Raw genomic sequence first — 14595 nt, 5'->3', positions numbered from 1 at the left:
GTCCTGCCCTCACACTTGCATGACAAGCACTTTATCAACTAAGCCATCTCCCGGGCACTGGTCTTAGTTTTTGAGGCAAGGTCTCCTATATCACAGGCTAGCCTCAAACTCACGTTATAGCCAAAGATGACACTGAACTTCTATTCCTCCTGCCTGTACCTCCTGCTGGGAACACAGGTGTGTACCATTGTTTCCACTGTTATGCAGTCCTGGACATCGAGCCTGTGTCTCTACACAAGCACTCTACAAAAATGAGCTGCATCCCAGCCATCCCAGAATGTTTAAAAAGTGGCCAAGCCCCATCCAGGCATCTTAAACCCCTGTAAAACGGAAACATATCCTCCAGGAACAGAGCAGTGAGCTTAGTGCAAACCTTGTCTATAACATACTCTGAAACAGTGCATGGGGGGGGGGTCTTCGTCCTCCTTCTGCACCCCTGACTTGCTGGAAAACCACAGGATTAGATTTCCCTCACTGGAATGAAAACGATGATTTCTTCACAGTGTGTCCTGCTGCTATCAGGACACTAGCTTCCTAGCTTCCTTCTGACCCTCTAGCATTCTTCTCTTTCATAATCTGTGTCCAACTCCTGAGTGAGAAGGCCTTGTCCATGTATACACACACACACAGAGAGAGAGAGAGAGAGAGAGAGAGAGAGAGAGAGAGAGAGAGAGAGAAACACACATATACACACATATACACACAAGTGTGTACATAAATACACACACATATGCAATACATGGAAGCATACACATGTCCATGAATAGATACCTGCACAGCAATATACAAACAAACATGCACATATTCACTCATACTATGCACATGTGCACACATGCACATGCATGTACACATGTTCACACACTGGGACCATTCTCCAGCTTTCTCAGGCTGACTTGTGGACTGCTTCTCTTGCCACTCTCCCAAGCTGTGTCCAGACTGAGAATCTGTCTTCATTTTTCTTCAGCAACACTGATCTGACCTGTAATCCTTCAGGACCCCTCAGTCAGCTAATCAATATGGTTACCTGTGTCTGCATGTCAATTGGTGACAACAACCCCAGATAATCATAGTGGTAAGTCACACATGAGGATGTGACCCTGCATCGTAGCTGAGAAAGACATTTTCAACACTGAGTCTCATTTAAGAGTTCTGAAAGAACTCGGCTGTAATTAATTCACTTAGTGGGTGCTGTCCACACTTAGCCACTTAGTAGGTGCTAGATCATTGTTGACACAAGTCAGCCAGTCACCACCATACTCCATCCAGTGGGTTCCCTTCTGCACAAGTCTCCAATCTCTGTCTTAAGAGAAAGGAAAGGCTGCCTTTGGGCTCATTTTGAGGCAATCGTTAAGGAAAACAAGGTGGTAACATGGGGATCATTCAGCAGAAGTAAACTTCCAGTATGTCCCGATAAGGGAGACAGCTTAGCAGAGCATGAAGGGCAGCAGGTTGAGGCTTGGGGGTGAAGAACTCGGACCTGGTGCTACAGTGTTCTAGGTGTGAGGTTTTGGCTCTTCCAGCTGCAGCTTCCTTAGCTGAAAGCAGGGTAACAGTACCACCACCTCGTGCACAGCCATGAACTTAGACGAGGTCCTGCCTTGAAAGCACAGGTAAAGCCCTCATTTAGTATTTAACTGCTTAGGTCCCTTTGCGAGACTGTCTTTGGAAACCACCCTCAAAGAAACAGAAAGTGAACAAGGTCACATTAGTGGGAGGGAGGAGCAGCCCAGAGCTCAGAGTCGTGGCCACCACAAACTCTCCTACTCTCTGGCCCTGGCCGGCTGTTTTCCTGTGCTGCCAGAAGGAGTGGAAATTGAACTACGATCCAGAGAGCCATCCGTTCTGCCCATTAGTCAAACAGGAGCTGGTGAGACCCAATTGTCTTTGAAACATCTAAAGACCAAACACTTTTTTTGGAGGTCATGCCACATAGCTGAAGAGCAGGCAGGGGAATCTAGGATGAAAATAAAACCTAACAGGTTCACAGGGTTGACCTGAAAATCAAGGTCTCCTTATGTTGGAGTCTTAATGATGTGAAACATGATAATGGTTTGGACCATAATAAAGAAAAATCACTTTTCTTACCTGAAAAATAACGAGAGTTCCGTAAACATGCAGGTTTATCATTTAATGTATCCCCAGCTCATGGAGAAGCAAGGTGGGGGGATGAGAGGGAGAGAGAGAAGAGAGACCTCCCTTGGCCCAACCCCCATTTTTAATATTCCAAGCTATTAGATTTCAATAACCCACACTGCAGCTATGTGTGTCTCATTTCCCTGGGTAGACCAAATAGGCAATAACAGGCTCTCAGTTAGAACACTAATGTTGTAATTTAGAACTTCTGTCAAGATGAAAGATCTTTTCTGGGATCCTCAGAGGGCCCACAGCAACACTTCAACCCAGGCCCAGATAATGAAGTTTTCATTATTAAATAAAGATATTTTAGGAATGTCATAAACCATAAATCTACTCTCCTCTATCACCCCATACCTCCCTGTGTTTATTTCTAGTGAAGGTCCATCTTCTTCCAGTTGCCCCTAACTCCTCCTAACTTTGAATTTCTTGCCTTTCAACCCTCTAATCTCACTGTGGTGTACTTAGGTTGCTATGGTGATGGGGGAGTTGCTTCTTCCACATCAAGACCCACAGGCTATAAAAAAGGAAGGTGTGTATGATGATGAGTCCCTGCTTCCTCTTTCTGCTCCCTCCTCCCTACTTGTCCTGCCAACCAGCTGAGAGACTGGCTCCAGGCAGCTTATCCACCTTGTAGAAATGCTAACATGTATCTGTGAGCTTGACTCTTCTTAAAAAACCACAGAACAGTCCATTTTATTGTGACTGTAGTTCAGACTGAAAACACTAGACTGAGTCCCAGGGAAATGACTCATCTGCTTATCAACTTGCTGAATGTTGGGGTGAAGTTTTCTGAAACCCTACCTGCTTTAGCCACAATGTCAAGAAGACAGCCTCGGTGGCCTGTGCGAATAAGGCTCAGAGACCATCCTAGGGAACAGAAGACAATGACTGACATTTGTCTCTCAGAATACTTGATGCTGAGAAGACTCTGTCTGAGGACACAGTGGTGTCAGATGCATCTTAGTTGCCCACACAAAGAAGAGAAACAGGGCAACTAAAATTGGGAACACATTTACCTGTGGCCAGTTCACTGTTGGACCACTCCTGACCTTTACCTGTGGCCAGTTCACTGTTGGACTGCACCCGATCTTTACCTGTGACCAGCTCACTGACCATACCTGACAAGTCAGCTTTCTTAAACATTCAGGGGAAACTTTCCATTCTATCACAATGAAGTAAAGGAATGTTTACTGGCTCATGACCAAATGCCTCTCTGCTGTGCACTGGATCATGTTCCAGAAGATGAAGATTCACTTATACTGATAGTGTACGAGATCACTCTCTCAGACAAGAACTACTACTACACTCATAGTGGATTAATGCATAACCTGTAATTTTATTTATACCCATGGTCCAAACAAGCAAAAAGAACTATTAGGTAAATAAAAAATAATTTGTAAATATATCCAACAACAATGATGAGCCTGTGACTTCCACATCATGTAATTTCTGCCTCAGTAGTCAGGCTTGGAGTCTGGTAGATTCTGTTCTGAGACACCAGAAAATGGCAGTGGGGGGAGGGGCACTCTGTCATCCCCATTGTCAAATAGGCTTCCAGAACAGCTGATATCAGGAAAAAGTACTTGGTTCAGAATATCTGAGATCCAAATAAATATGCATATATATACATATAAAAACATGTATATACATATGTATATATCCATATATACACACACACACACACAATCTAGGAGGACACTTCAGTTTGGGACATTTATTGAGGGGAAGGGTAAGACCAACCACAGAATGCTATCAGTACCCAAATTAGTTGAAAATAAATTTCCCATCTCAGCACTAAACAAATGAGGGGCTTTTTGTGTGATAACACTCATGCCTATTTGTAATAGGTTGCTAAGATTCACTAATTTAAGAAAAAAATCTCATTTGAAGATAGTTAATGGCTTCTGTGTTACTACAAATCGCTAGTCAGACTACACAGCTCTGAACTTCAGGGTCTGTGCTGATTACTACTCAATTAGTTTTGATTCAATTCACTGAAGAAAAATGTCCATTTCATTAGTGTGGCGAAATAACCATTGGACACAAACTGTATTTCCCTGCATTGCTATGGTAACCAGGATGACACAGCTGAGCTTGGAATGTTAATGTCTTCCCCAGGACCACATTCTAAAGTGAACAAGTCACTAAATCTCACTGAATGGGAATGGCTGATGCCAATATCCTTGCTGGGATAGACAAGCCAATGAGCCTAGTAGACACCCAAGAAGGCTCCCTGCTATTCAGTCTCCTGATGCTCCACTGTGGGGGTCTTGTTGGGGGAGGGGGGGAAAGCTGCTTTCCAAGTTCTATGTCACATGTAGAAATCTACCTGTAAAGTAAAAAGCATTGACATCTTCCAGACCCATGTCTACCGGTGCTGCTTGTTCAGCAGATTGGTGTGGCTGCTGGGGTAATGGGCTGGCCTCATGTCTTCATGAATCCATTGCAGCCAGCCAAGGCCAACCTGTTGACACAGTTGAGGGGCACGCTGTAGGCCGCCATCCTGGAATACTGGGCCCTGGGGTTGACTCTTCCCTTAACCCCAGTAAATAGGCAAAAGATGGGAAGATGAATTCTAGACTCCTGAGGCCCAGCAATTGGTCTGTTTGTGTGGGATTCCAGACTCCTGAGGCCCAGCAATTGATCTGTTTGTATGGCATTCTAGACTCATGAGGCCCAGCAGTTGATCTGTTTGTGTGAGATTTTTATCCCATAAGTGACACTTGAACAATGGCAGACTCCAGGAATGATAGATATGGCCATTGTTTAGACATTTATCAGAGCAAATAAGCAAATTAGACCATAACAAAAAGTGCATTTAAGAAAATAAAGTTTGCATGTTAAGTGGATAATTGCTCACATTTCCCCCCAAACTGTGTCAGCACAATTCTAGATTATCAATTAGTAGCTAATTGCTATGTACTATGTTCAATGTTCTGTGCCTTGGGATACAAAGATTAAAGCCACAAGCTACCCATCAAGCTGCCTTTCTGAGAACAGGCTGTACCTGCAAGTATGCTGAGAACAGACCTCATGTATTTCATTCTCACCCTGGCACTCTGAGGAGGTGTCAGAGCCATCTCACAACCAGGCACACCGAGGCTCACAGAAGGTACTTGGCTAGCCAGTTATGAGCTAGTTACAACAAGCACTAGGAGCAGTACTACAAGTAGGGGAGGACTTGAACCAAATCTGTGTGACTCCACACTGTCACTGCCAATCACTACACACACACACACACACACACACACACACACACACACACACACACACACAGAATATCCAAGTGGTAAGTTCTTACTAAGGACTACAAAAGTGTCCTGCCCACAGGTCTTAATTAATTCAAATTCTCTCTTAAAATTCAGCCTCATTAAACAAAAGCAGAGCACCCCACCTCCTCTATTGACCAGTACTCTGCATGTGCAATTCACCTTTATGTTAGAATGCTCATGCCAACACAGCAATAAGATGGTGGGACGAAACACACCCAAAGGCAGAACCAGGAGCTTCTCTAGACAAAGGCAAACTCAGCCATCTCTACCATCCCTGAATCCTGCCCCAATTTCAGTGCCTCCTGCAGGATCACAAACATCTGAGCTTCTCTACTCTGAATCATGACCATGTCACCATCAACATTTCTTAGGCTTCAGCATACGTCCTGTTTGAGTCACTCTATTCTCACTCCCTGGGCATGTCTGTAATTTTTATTCTGTTTACTGTTGCTTGACATGATTTTATGTCATGATTTATATGTCACCTTTACACATCTTCAGATAGAGTGTTCAAGGTATCTATAGCCTTTGAGTTTATAGACTGTCTCTTCTTCTCTCATTGCTTGGTGGTAGGTGGGCCCAGGTGACATCAGGACTTCAACTCAGGGACTGACCAAATGGATGCCCCTTCAAACATGATTTGGGGCAGAATGAGCAGGCACACAATCAAAATCAAAAGTAGCACACCTACCACTCCATAGTTTGACCTGGTTGCCAGAGTAGCACCTGTGAAGATACATTCCAAGAATGCCTGGTTCCTTTTAATATCACAATAGCACCTCCAGGGCTTAAGACACTCTACCCCCAACTACAGCACCATGGCAGATATGGAAACAAAAGCAGAAAGATGCTTGTCTTCTCTTGCCTGCTTCCTCTGAATTGGGCCTTAAAGTAAGTCTCTGATTTTCCTCTAAAGTAATTCACAGACCCTTACTCCAAATGGACAGAAGAAAGGAACAAAGAGCGGAGATAGACAGGAAGGTCTAACTGTGAAGCCTCTCCATAGCTGGATCTTGAAAGAATCTACCTTCTTCAATTACCTTCTCCCTCCTGACCTTCTTATTTACCAACACCAAGCTGCAAGGATGTCTAGTCTAGGCTTTATCAGCAGGCCAGGTTCACATCTACTGCAGCACCACCCAACAACTAACCACACCTGGACCGCCTCCTGAAGGCTCTCATCCCAGCTCACTAAGGTCTCTCTGCTTATCTGCCTCCCCCCATCCTCCCTGCACTGTTACTACTTAGACAGGGCACTGCTTTGCATGCTCCCAAACAATCATTTTGATGAGGTCTGGTGAGGGGGAAAGTCACTGCCTGCCATCTGAAGCAAAATTTAAAAATACTTTGGAGAACATCAAGTTTCATGAGAAATGAAAGCTATAAAACAAAAAATGTTTTGGCTAATAGCATTCTAAAAGAACCCTGGTCAGCTTCGGGAGAAAATTATGTCTCGGTTTACATAGCCCGACTCTATACATTTATTTATTCATTCATTATTTCAATAAATACAGAGAGCTTATTATATTGCACAGGCTGTGCCAGGTAGCAGAGCAATAACCATGAAGGAAATGCTCTTCTAGTCCCTGTCCTCAAGGAACTTAGAATTTATGGGTGAAATTAGCATTTAAAACTTGAAACTTGAATTTATGTTGTGCTGTTAGAAAAAATTCGGGACACTATGGAAGCCCATAAAAAGGCATCGAATGCCGACTTCATATGTCAGAGAAGGACACTCAATGGAGAAACTTGAGAGGTAAGATTACCTCCCCACTGTGAAGCACAAAATTGGGTGGCAATGAATGTCCCCAACAGAGAAAGCAGAATGTCGGAGCTCATAAATGGCCCTGCCAACCATGTGACTAACTTCACCCATGATATTGACTGTGGGTGGATGGCCCTCCCACCCACTGCTCCATCCAACAAGGCTAGCAGAGCCTTGACTCAAGCTTGTGCCCAGTCTTCCAAGCTCATGGAAACCACTCCTAGATCTAGACATTTTCCTCCATTTGTACCTTTTTGGTATATGATTAGAGCAGTGGGTACACTCTGGCAACATGTATAAGCATCCACCTGTGTCTACACTCCCAGAAGTGAGACTGAGGCTCCCAGCTGGAATATAGTTGCTGGAATGAGTCAGGTACACAATTCACACACTGAATGATGAATGAATTCAGTGAAGAGAGTGAAGAGGCAGAATTATGGAACTATAGTGATTACTGTCAGTTATGTACAAATATAGTGTGATTTCACAAGCAAATGTTGAAAGGTACCCTAAACCATTTATGTGCTCATTTCTGTTGGTATGAGCACTTTTATAAAATAATATAAAAAAAGAAAATATAAAAAGCATGTGGAACTCTCAAAACTGCTTCCACTCACAATAACACAATAAAACAAACATCATCTAGGGTTGAAATTCTGCTGTGAATTAGCAAGATCCAGGAAAGACTTTCTTAAAACTATACCTTCATACCTGCCTTACCTCCCTACTGACCTACAGACGAAGTAGACATCTGCCCTACTTTGCTTCCTATTGCTGAGACAAACACCATGTCCAAAAGCAACTGGAGAGGAAAGAGTTTATTTGACTTACAGGTCCTATCACAGTAAATCACTGAGGGCAGTCAAGGAAGAAACTTGAGCAGGAGAGAAGGCTGTAATTGTGGAAGCTCACTGCCCTGCTCCGAGCCTCATGTTCACCTACCTTTCTTATACCTCCCAGAACCATCTCTGCCCAGGGGTGACATCACCCACAGTGGGTTGCATCCTCCACATCTACACTTAACCAAGAAAATGCCACAAAGACTTGTCTACAGGCCAACCTGATGGAGACATGAGCTTGATTTCGGACCCCTTTCCCAGGTGACTCTAGCTTGTGGCAAATCGACAAAAACTAGCTAGCACAAAGACTAAGAAAGTCTAAATCTCTCGGAAAGTGTGTATAACCCCTGACAATGAGATGAACTTCCTTTCTATGGTACTGAGGAGACAGGAAACTGAAGGCAGGGATTTCCAGCTTCCAGCCTGTTCTTACTGTCAGCAAGGTTCTCCAGTGGGTCAGTCTATTCTGATGCTGCGAGTACGTGTGGTGTTTAAAGGATGCAGTGTGGACAGAGGAAATTACGCATGGTCCCTACCCTGGATGAAGAGCTACACTTGGTCAGTGGCTGCTGAGAGAGGAAAAACCAGTTTCCTCCAGGGATGAGCTCCCACGTAGGTTGTCCAATCCCAAGTGGTCAGCCCTGGACACATGTACATACAAGAAAAGCTAAATGGATTCAGTAAGTCATACATATATGTATACATATGTCTATAACAATAATAAAGAAGAGATCATGAATTTGGGAGGGGGACATGGGAAGAGTGGAAGAAGAGGGGAGAAGGAAGAATGGTGTAGATATAGAAGTGATGGATAAGGTTCTCAAAAATAAATAGGGCAGGAGAGATGGCTCAGGGGTTGAGGGCATTGGCTATTCTTCCAGAGAACCCAGGTTCAGTTTCCAGCACCCACATGGCAGCTCGTAACATCTGTATCTCCAGTTACAGAAGATCTGACACCCTCTTCTGGCCTTCAGCAGCACCAGGCATGAAAGTAATGTGTATATATTTGCAAGCAAAATATCCCACACTTAAAATTTAAAACTAAAAATAAATACAACTATTTTTTTCCCCAAAGAGGATGCATGTCAGTTTTGGCCTAAGTGAGGTAAGACAGTAGTAACAGATAAGAGCCACAGCACCTGATCAAACAGACACCAGCAAACACTGCACCAGCAGTCAGGCAGGATCCACGCGGCAAGTTACCCACTGGAACAGAGCTGTAACCGTGAATGATGGCAGACACCTGGAAACTGCGACAAGTAGACCACCTTTTCTTGGTAATGATGACTGGCTCAGGATTCAATCAATATATATCCCATGCATACCATATAAACACACACGCACGCATGCACACACACCCTGCTTGAGAACTATGGAATTCCCTAGAACTAATCTAATGTTTGCAGTTCTCTGCTAATTTTTCATCTGTGTAGCTAAAATGTGTGTCTAAGCTTCTAAACCTTTATTTAATCACCAGCATGGAACAATTATGAGAGAAATGCACCTAGAAACAACACCTGTTATTATGGTGATCATGTGTCCTGGGTTGCTTGGAACACTCAAAGTATGTTGTTCTCCTGCCTCAGAGTCTGTGCTGTGTAACAGTCATCCAAGAATCATTTTAAAAACAAAACATTAAGATAAACAGATTTTGGTGACTTCTGCTTTACAACTCTAGCGTCTGTCAGATTCTCATTTAACAATATGTAATGAGCAGAATTCTGATTAACAAGTCATAAAATGGGACAGATGACAAGTGGCAGCCCAACCTCTGCCAAAACACGTGCAGCCCACACTATCTGGGACAGCATGAACCCTGATTATGAGAAGTGGACTCCAAGTAGGTGGTAATGAGGCCTGCTACTTCCTCTGGTTTAGGCTTGATGTGTGCTCATCACTGCTGCCCCTGCTGGTCACTCTGTATACCAGCAGCCAGCTGCCCTGGGACCAGAACAAGGCTGAAAGGGAGCCGTGCTCAGCCACCAGTCACACAACTGTGGGATGTGATAAAAATCCCAGGCTTAGCATGCATGACCCGTATGTAAACCATATGATCTTGACTGTCCTACACAGATTCCAGGAGTTGTATTATGAACACTGTTTCAGGAATTTATGTTATGAAGCTACAATGATTGTATAGTATAAACCATAACTGATTTGTATCCTATGTGTGTACTTCATTACTCTGTGATGCTTACTTATTGTCCCTGTGAAACACATCATCTGAAAAGCACACAATGAAGTATTAAATATGGAATTTCTAGACCTTAGGAAACTTAGTGGGGAAGGTAGCCATGACACACTTCTCTGGTGGGCACACACCTGTCTGACACCCGCTGGGTTGCCATCGGCTTTAGCCAGTTGCCATCTGAAGACTGTTCCTTGTGATGTGGGTTTAGCAGATTCAGTCACAGAGGTTTTGCTCACAACACCAGGAAGCCTGACTTTTCAGTTAAACCTATGAGTGTGTTTCAAAATTCTACTCCCCATTCCAAGTTTTTCTCAAATATATGCAAAATGTGTATCTACAGCTTTGAAAGTGTATTAGTCACTCTTCTGTTGCTGTGATAAGACACCACGACAAAGGCAACTTATGGAAGAAGGTTTATTTGGGTTTATGGTTCCAGGGAGATAAGAGTCCACGATGGTGGGGAGGCACAGCAGCAAGCAACATGGTGGCAGGAGCAGATCACTGAGAGCTCACGTCAACTGCAAGCAGGACCCACAGAAAGAGAAGCGGAAATAGAATGAGGCTATATGATCTCAAAACCCACCCAGGTGATGGACTTCCTCCTGCAAAGCCACACCTCCCAGACCTCCCCAAACAGTGTCATCAACTGGGGACCAAGTGTGTAAATGCCTGAGATTATGGGGGACATTTCTCTTCAAAGGATCATTGTCTCTGTTAGCTGCAGAACTCCACTAAGAGTTCTATTATGTAGGTTTCATATTTGTGCCCTGAGAAACAGAAAGCCCATCCCTTATAATAACATCTCTTAAATACAATTCATAAAAACTAAGTGAAATTACATGCTGGCACGTTCAAGGTCACTCTGGGTAAAATAGTTGCTTTCATGGTAAATGTTACAGATATGAATAAAAAGTTGACGTGTGAAAATTGTTACTTGTACTTACAGCAATGACAGGATATAAATTTTAGGCACATGGTATGATCGTGAATTCTGATTGCCAGCCTAATAGGACTTGGAATCACCATGGAAACACATCTCTGGTCATGTCTGTGAGGGAGTCTATACAATGGGTTAATTGAGGTGGGAAGACCCACCCCCAGTGTGGGTGGCACCATCCCCACAAGCTAGGTCCTGGGTTAAATAAAGAAGATAAAGTCAGTTTGACATCATAATTTATCGCTCTCTACTTCCTGACAGTAGATCCAATGTGGCCAGCTGCCTCACACAGCTTCCTCACTGTGGCAGACCATACCCTGGAACTGTGATCTGAAATAAGTCTGGCCAGCTTTTGTCAGGTATCCAGTCACTGCAACAAGAAAACTAAAACAATGTACTAATTAATTTAAGAAACCTAGGCTGGGGCTATAGCTCAGTTGTCAGAATGTTTGCACCAAGCCATGGATTCCCAGCACCACATAAACTTGATATGGTGATACACACCTGTAAACTCAGCTCTCAGGAGGTAGAGGCAGATGGATCAGAAGTTCAAGCTCATCCTAGTCTATGCAGAAGTTTGAGGCTAGTCTGAGATACATGAGATCCTCTCTCAAAATAAAATTAAATAAGACCATATGTGAATTAACAAACTGGTAGGAGGGGCTAGAGAGATGGCTCAGATGTTAAGATCATTGGCTGCTCTTCCAGAGGTTCTGAGTTCAAGTCCTGGTAACCACATGATGGCTCACAACTATCTATAATGGGATCTGAGGCCCTCTTCTGCCATGCAGGCAAACATGCAAAATAGAGCACTCATACAAGAAAGAAAGAAAGAAAGAAAGAAAGAAAGAAAGAAAGAAAGAAAGAAAGAAAGAAAGAAAGAAAGAAAGAAAGAAAGAAAGGAAGGGAGAAAGACCAGTGGGAACTGGGTAGTGGTCACACATGCCTTTAATGCCTTTAATCTTAGCACTTTGGAGGCAGAGGCAGGTGATCTCTGTGAGTTCTAGACCAGCCTGATCTATGGAGGAACTCCAGATGGTTACACAAAGAAATCCTCTCTAGAGGAAAGGAAGGAAGGAAGGAAGGAAGGAAGGAAGGAAGGAAGGAAGGAAGGAAGGAAGGAAGGAAGGAAGGAAACTAGTGGGGTAAATGTAATCTTCACCCCTCAACAAGGAAACTTCTCTTTGCAACAGATAGAGACCATTGCAGAAAACCACAACCAATCAAGATGCAGAGTTGTGAAACTAAGTCCCACCTGATTCCCAGTTGCCAAGGCATGCACATAACATACTTCCTTATGAGCCAACCTGGAGTCTTCCTGAGGGCCTAACCACAGGTGCTATCCAGAGCTCTTGATTGTGCCTAGCCAATGAGGGGCAGCCATGCAATGTCACTGGATGGGGACACAGCCTCAGTGCTGGGAGAAGGGTATATAAGGCTTTCCCCATTACTGAATAATGAATTTGCTGTTTGCCTTTCACCTGACTCCCAGTGTCTATGTCGTTGATGCCATGCCTTTCACCCCCTCCCCTGAGGGATCCATTAGCATCCAGCAACATCCTACAACACAATTTCTGCACCTAAAGCTCAGGGATCATTGTGGAAGATGAGGAAGAAAGGTGGTAAGAGCCAGAGGAACAGAGAGTTTTCTGTATGTCTCCTAGGAATGTCAGAAGCTATACTGCTGTGGGATGTTAATGTATGTCCTGTGGGAGCCCTTCTTGGGTTCCTTGTGGCGTTACCCAGCAGGTTTGCATAGAGGATGATTAGGACCATGGGCCTGAGTGCAGGTGTATGAGATGGTCTGCACTTGGCTGTACTGGGGGATGGTCTGTATGTCAAGTTGCTCTGATTGGTCAATAAATAAAACCTGATTGGTCGTGGCTAGGCAGGAAGTATAGGCGGGACTAACAGAGGAGAAATAAAAGAACAGGAAGGCAGAAGGAGATGCTGCCAGCTACTGCCAGGACAAGCAGCATGTGAAGATGCTGGTAAGCCACGAGCCACGTGGCAAGGTATAGATTTGTAGAAATGCGTTACTTTAAGATATAAGAACAGTTAACAAGAAGCCTGCCACGGCCATACAGTTTGTAAGCAATATAAGTCTCTGTGTTTACTTGGTTGGGTCTGAGCGGCTGTGGGACTGGCGGGTGACAGAGATTTGTCCTGACTGTGGGCCAGGCAGGAAAACTCTAGCTACACTATACCTATGAAGTCTCACTAACATGGCTGCCTGAACAAGGACCACAACAATAGACATGCTAATGTGGATGGATGGGAAAGCCTACAAGGCCTCAATCCTACACAGAGAACTACAGGCAACTAAGGAATGCTGAGAGTGGGAGAAATCATCTTCCCCAGGGAAGAGCACACCAATTAATTATCCAATTCCAAATGATCAGCTTTGAAACACATGCATACAAACATCACAGAGACTGAGCAGGTTGTATTTATGCATTTAGGTACATAAACACACAACTACAATTAATGAAAAAAAGTGTCCATAAATTTTAAAGAAAGCAAGGAAGGAAGAATATATGGGAGGATTTAGAGGGAAGAAAGAAAGGGAAAAAGTAATGAAATTGTATAATAATCTCAAAAAAATTTAAAAAGAGACCCCTGGGGGGAGAACTCTGGATGAAATGTGTTGGCATGCACATTATTCACAAAGTATGTCCCAGAATGCTTTGCTACTCCAACTAAAGAGAAATTGTACTTAAAGCAGCCAAGTTACAATTGTTTGCAGCAACATTTATATAGGATTCAATGATGAACAGTACCAGCATACAGTGCATGTTCTCTCTGAGTTATCTGCTGTAGACTAGATATTTATGTCCCACCAAAATCTGAGTTTGGAAATGCCAGTCTTCAGGCTGATGGCCTTAGATGCTGAGGGTCTGTAGGCTGAGAGTGGTGGGGGCCACAGTTAGGATTAGCTCCCAATGAAGGAGATCACAGACAGATCCTGGTGTCATCTGCCACCAAATGAGGACGTGGCAGAGAGAAAGTTGCCTACCTGTGAACCTAGGATCTTAATCTGTTGGGTTTTTTTTCTAGAGTTGTAAGAAATAAGCACTGCTCTTGAAACCCACTCAGCCTGTGGGTTAAATTACAGCAGATTCAGCACCACAAAAAAGTTTTAATTGTCCTTTGGAAGAACTACTTTATAGATAAGGCAAGTATCACCCAATATAGTGACGGGGCTCACATTCTCTAAAGTGGGGTTTATTTTGTTTGAAAGAAGTTGCAAGTCTTTAATCAAACCAGTGAACCAATGAGACATTGCCACTAGCTTTTGAAACATAACACACACTATAATTATTAAATGAGAATCTTGAAAACTGAAAAATGACAAGATGTAACCCTATAAAAGCAAAGGAAACAAAGATGGTGAGAGACAAAATCTGATTTGATTTTGAAATTCTGTAAGTATGCCCTGGATTGTAGAGTTTCTC

This window comes from Peromyscus maniculatus, chromosome 11 (assembly GCF_049852395.1).
Source record: "Peromyscus maniculatus bairdii isolate BWxNUB_F1_BW_parent chromosome 11, HU_Pman_BW_mat_3.1, whole genome shotgun sequence".
NCBI lineage: Eukaryota > Metazoa > Chordata > Mammalia > Rodentia > Cricetidae > Peromyscus > Peromyscus maniculatus.
Note: the sequence above shows the minus strand (reverse complement) of the source record.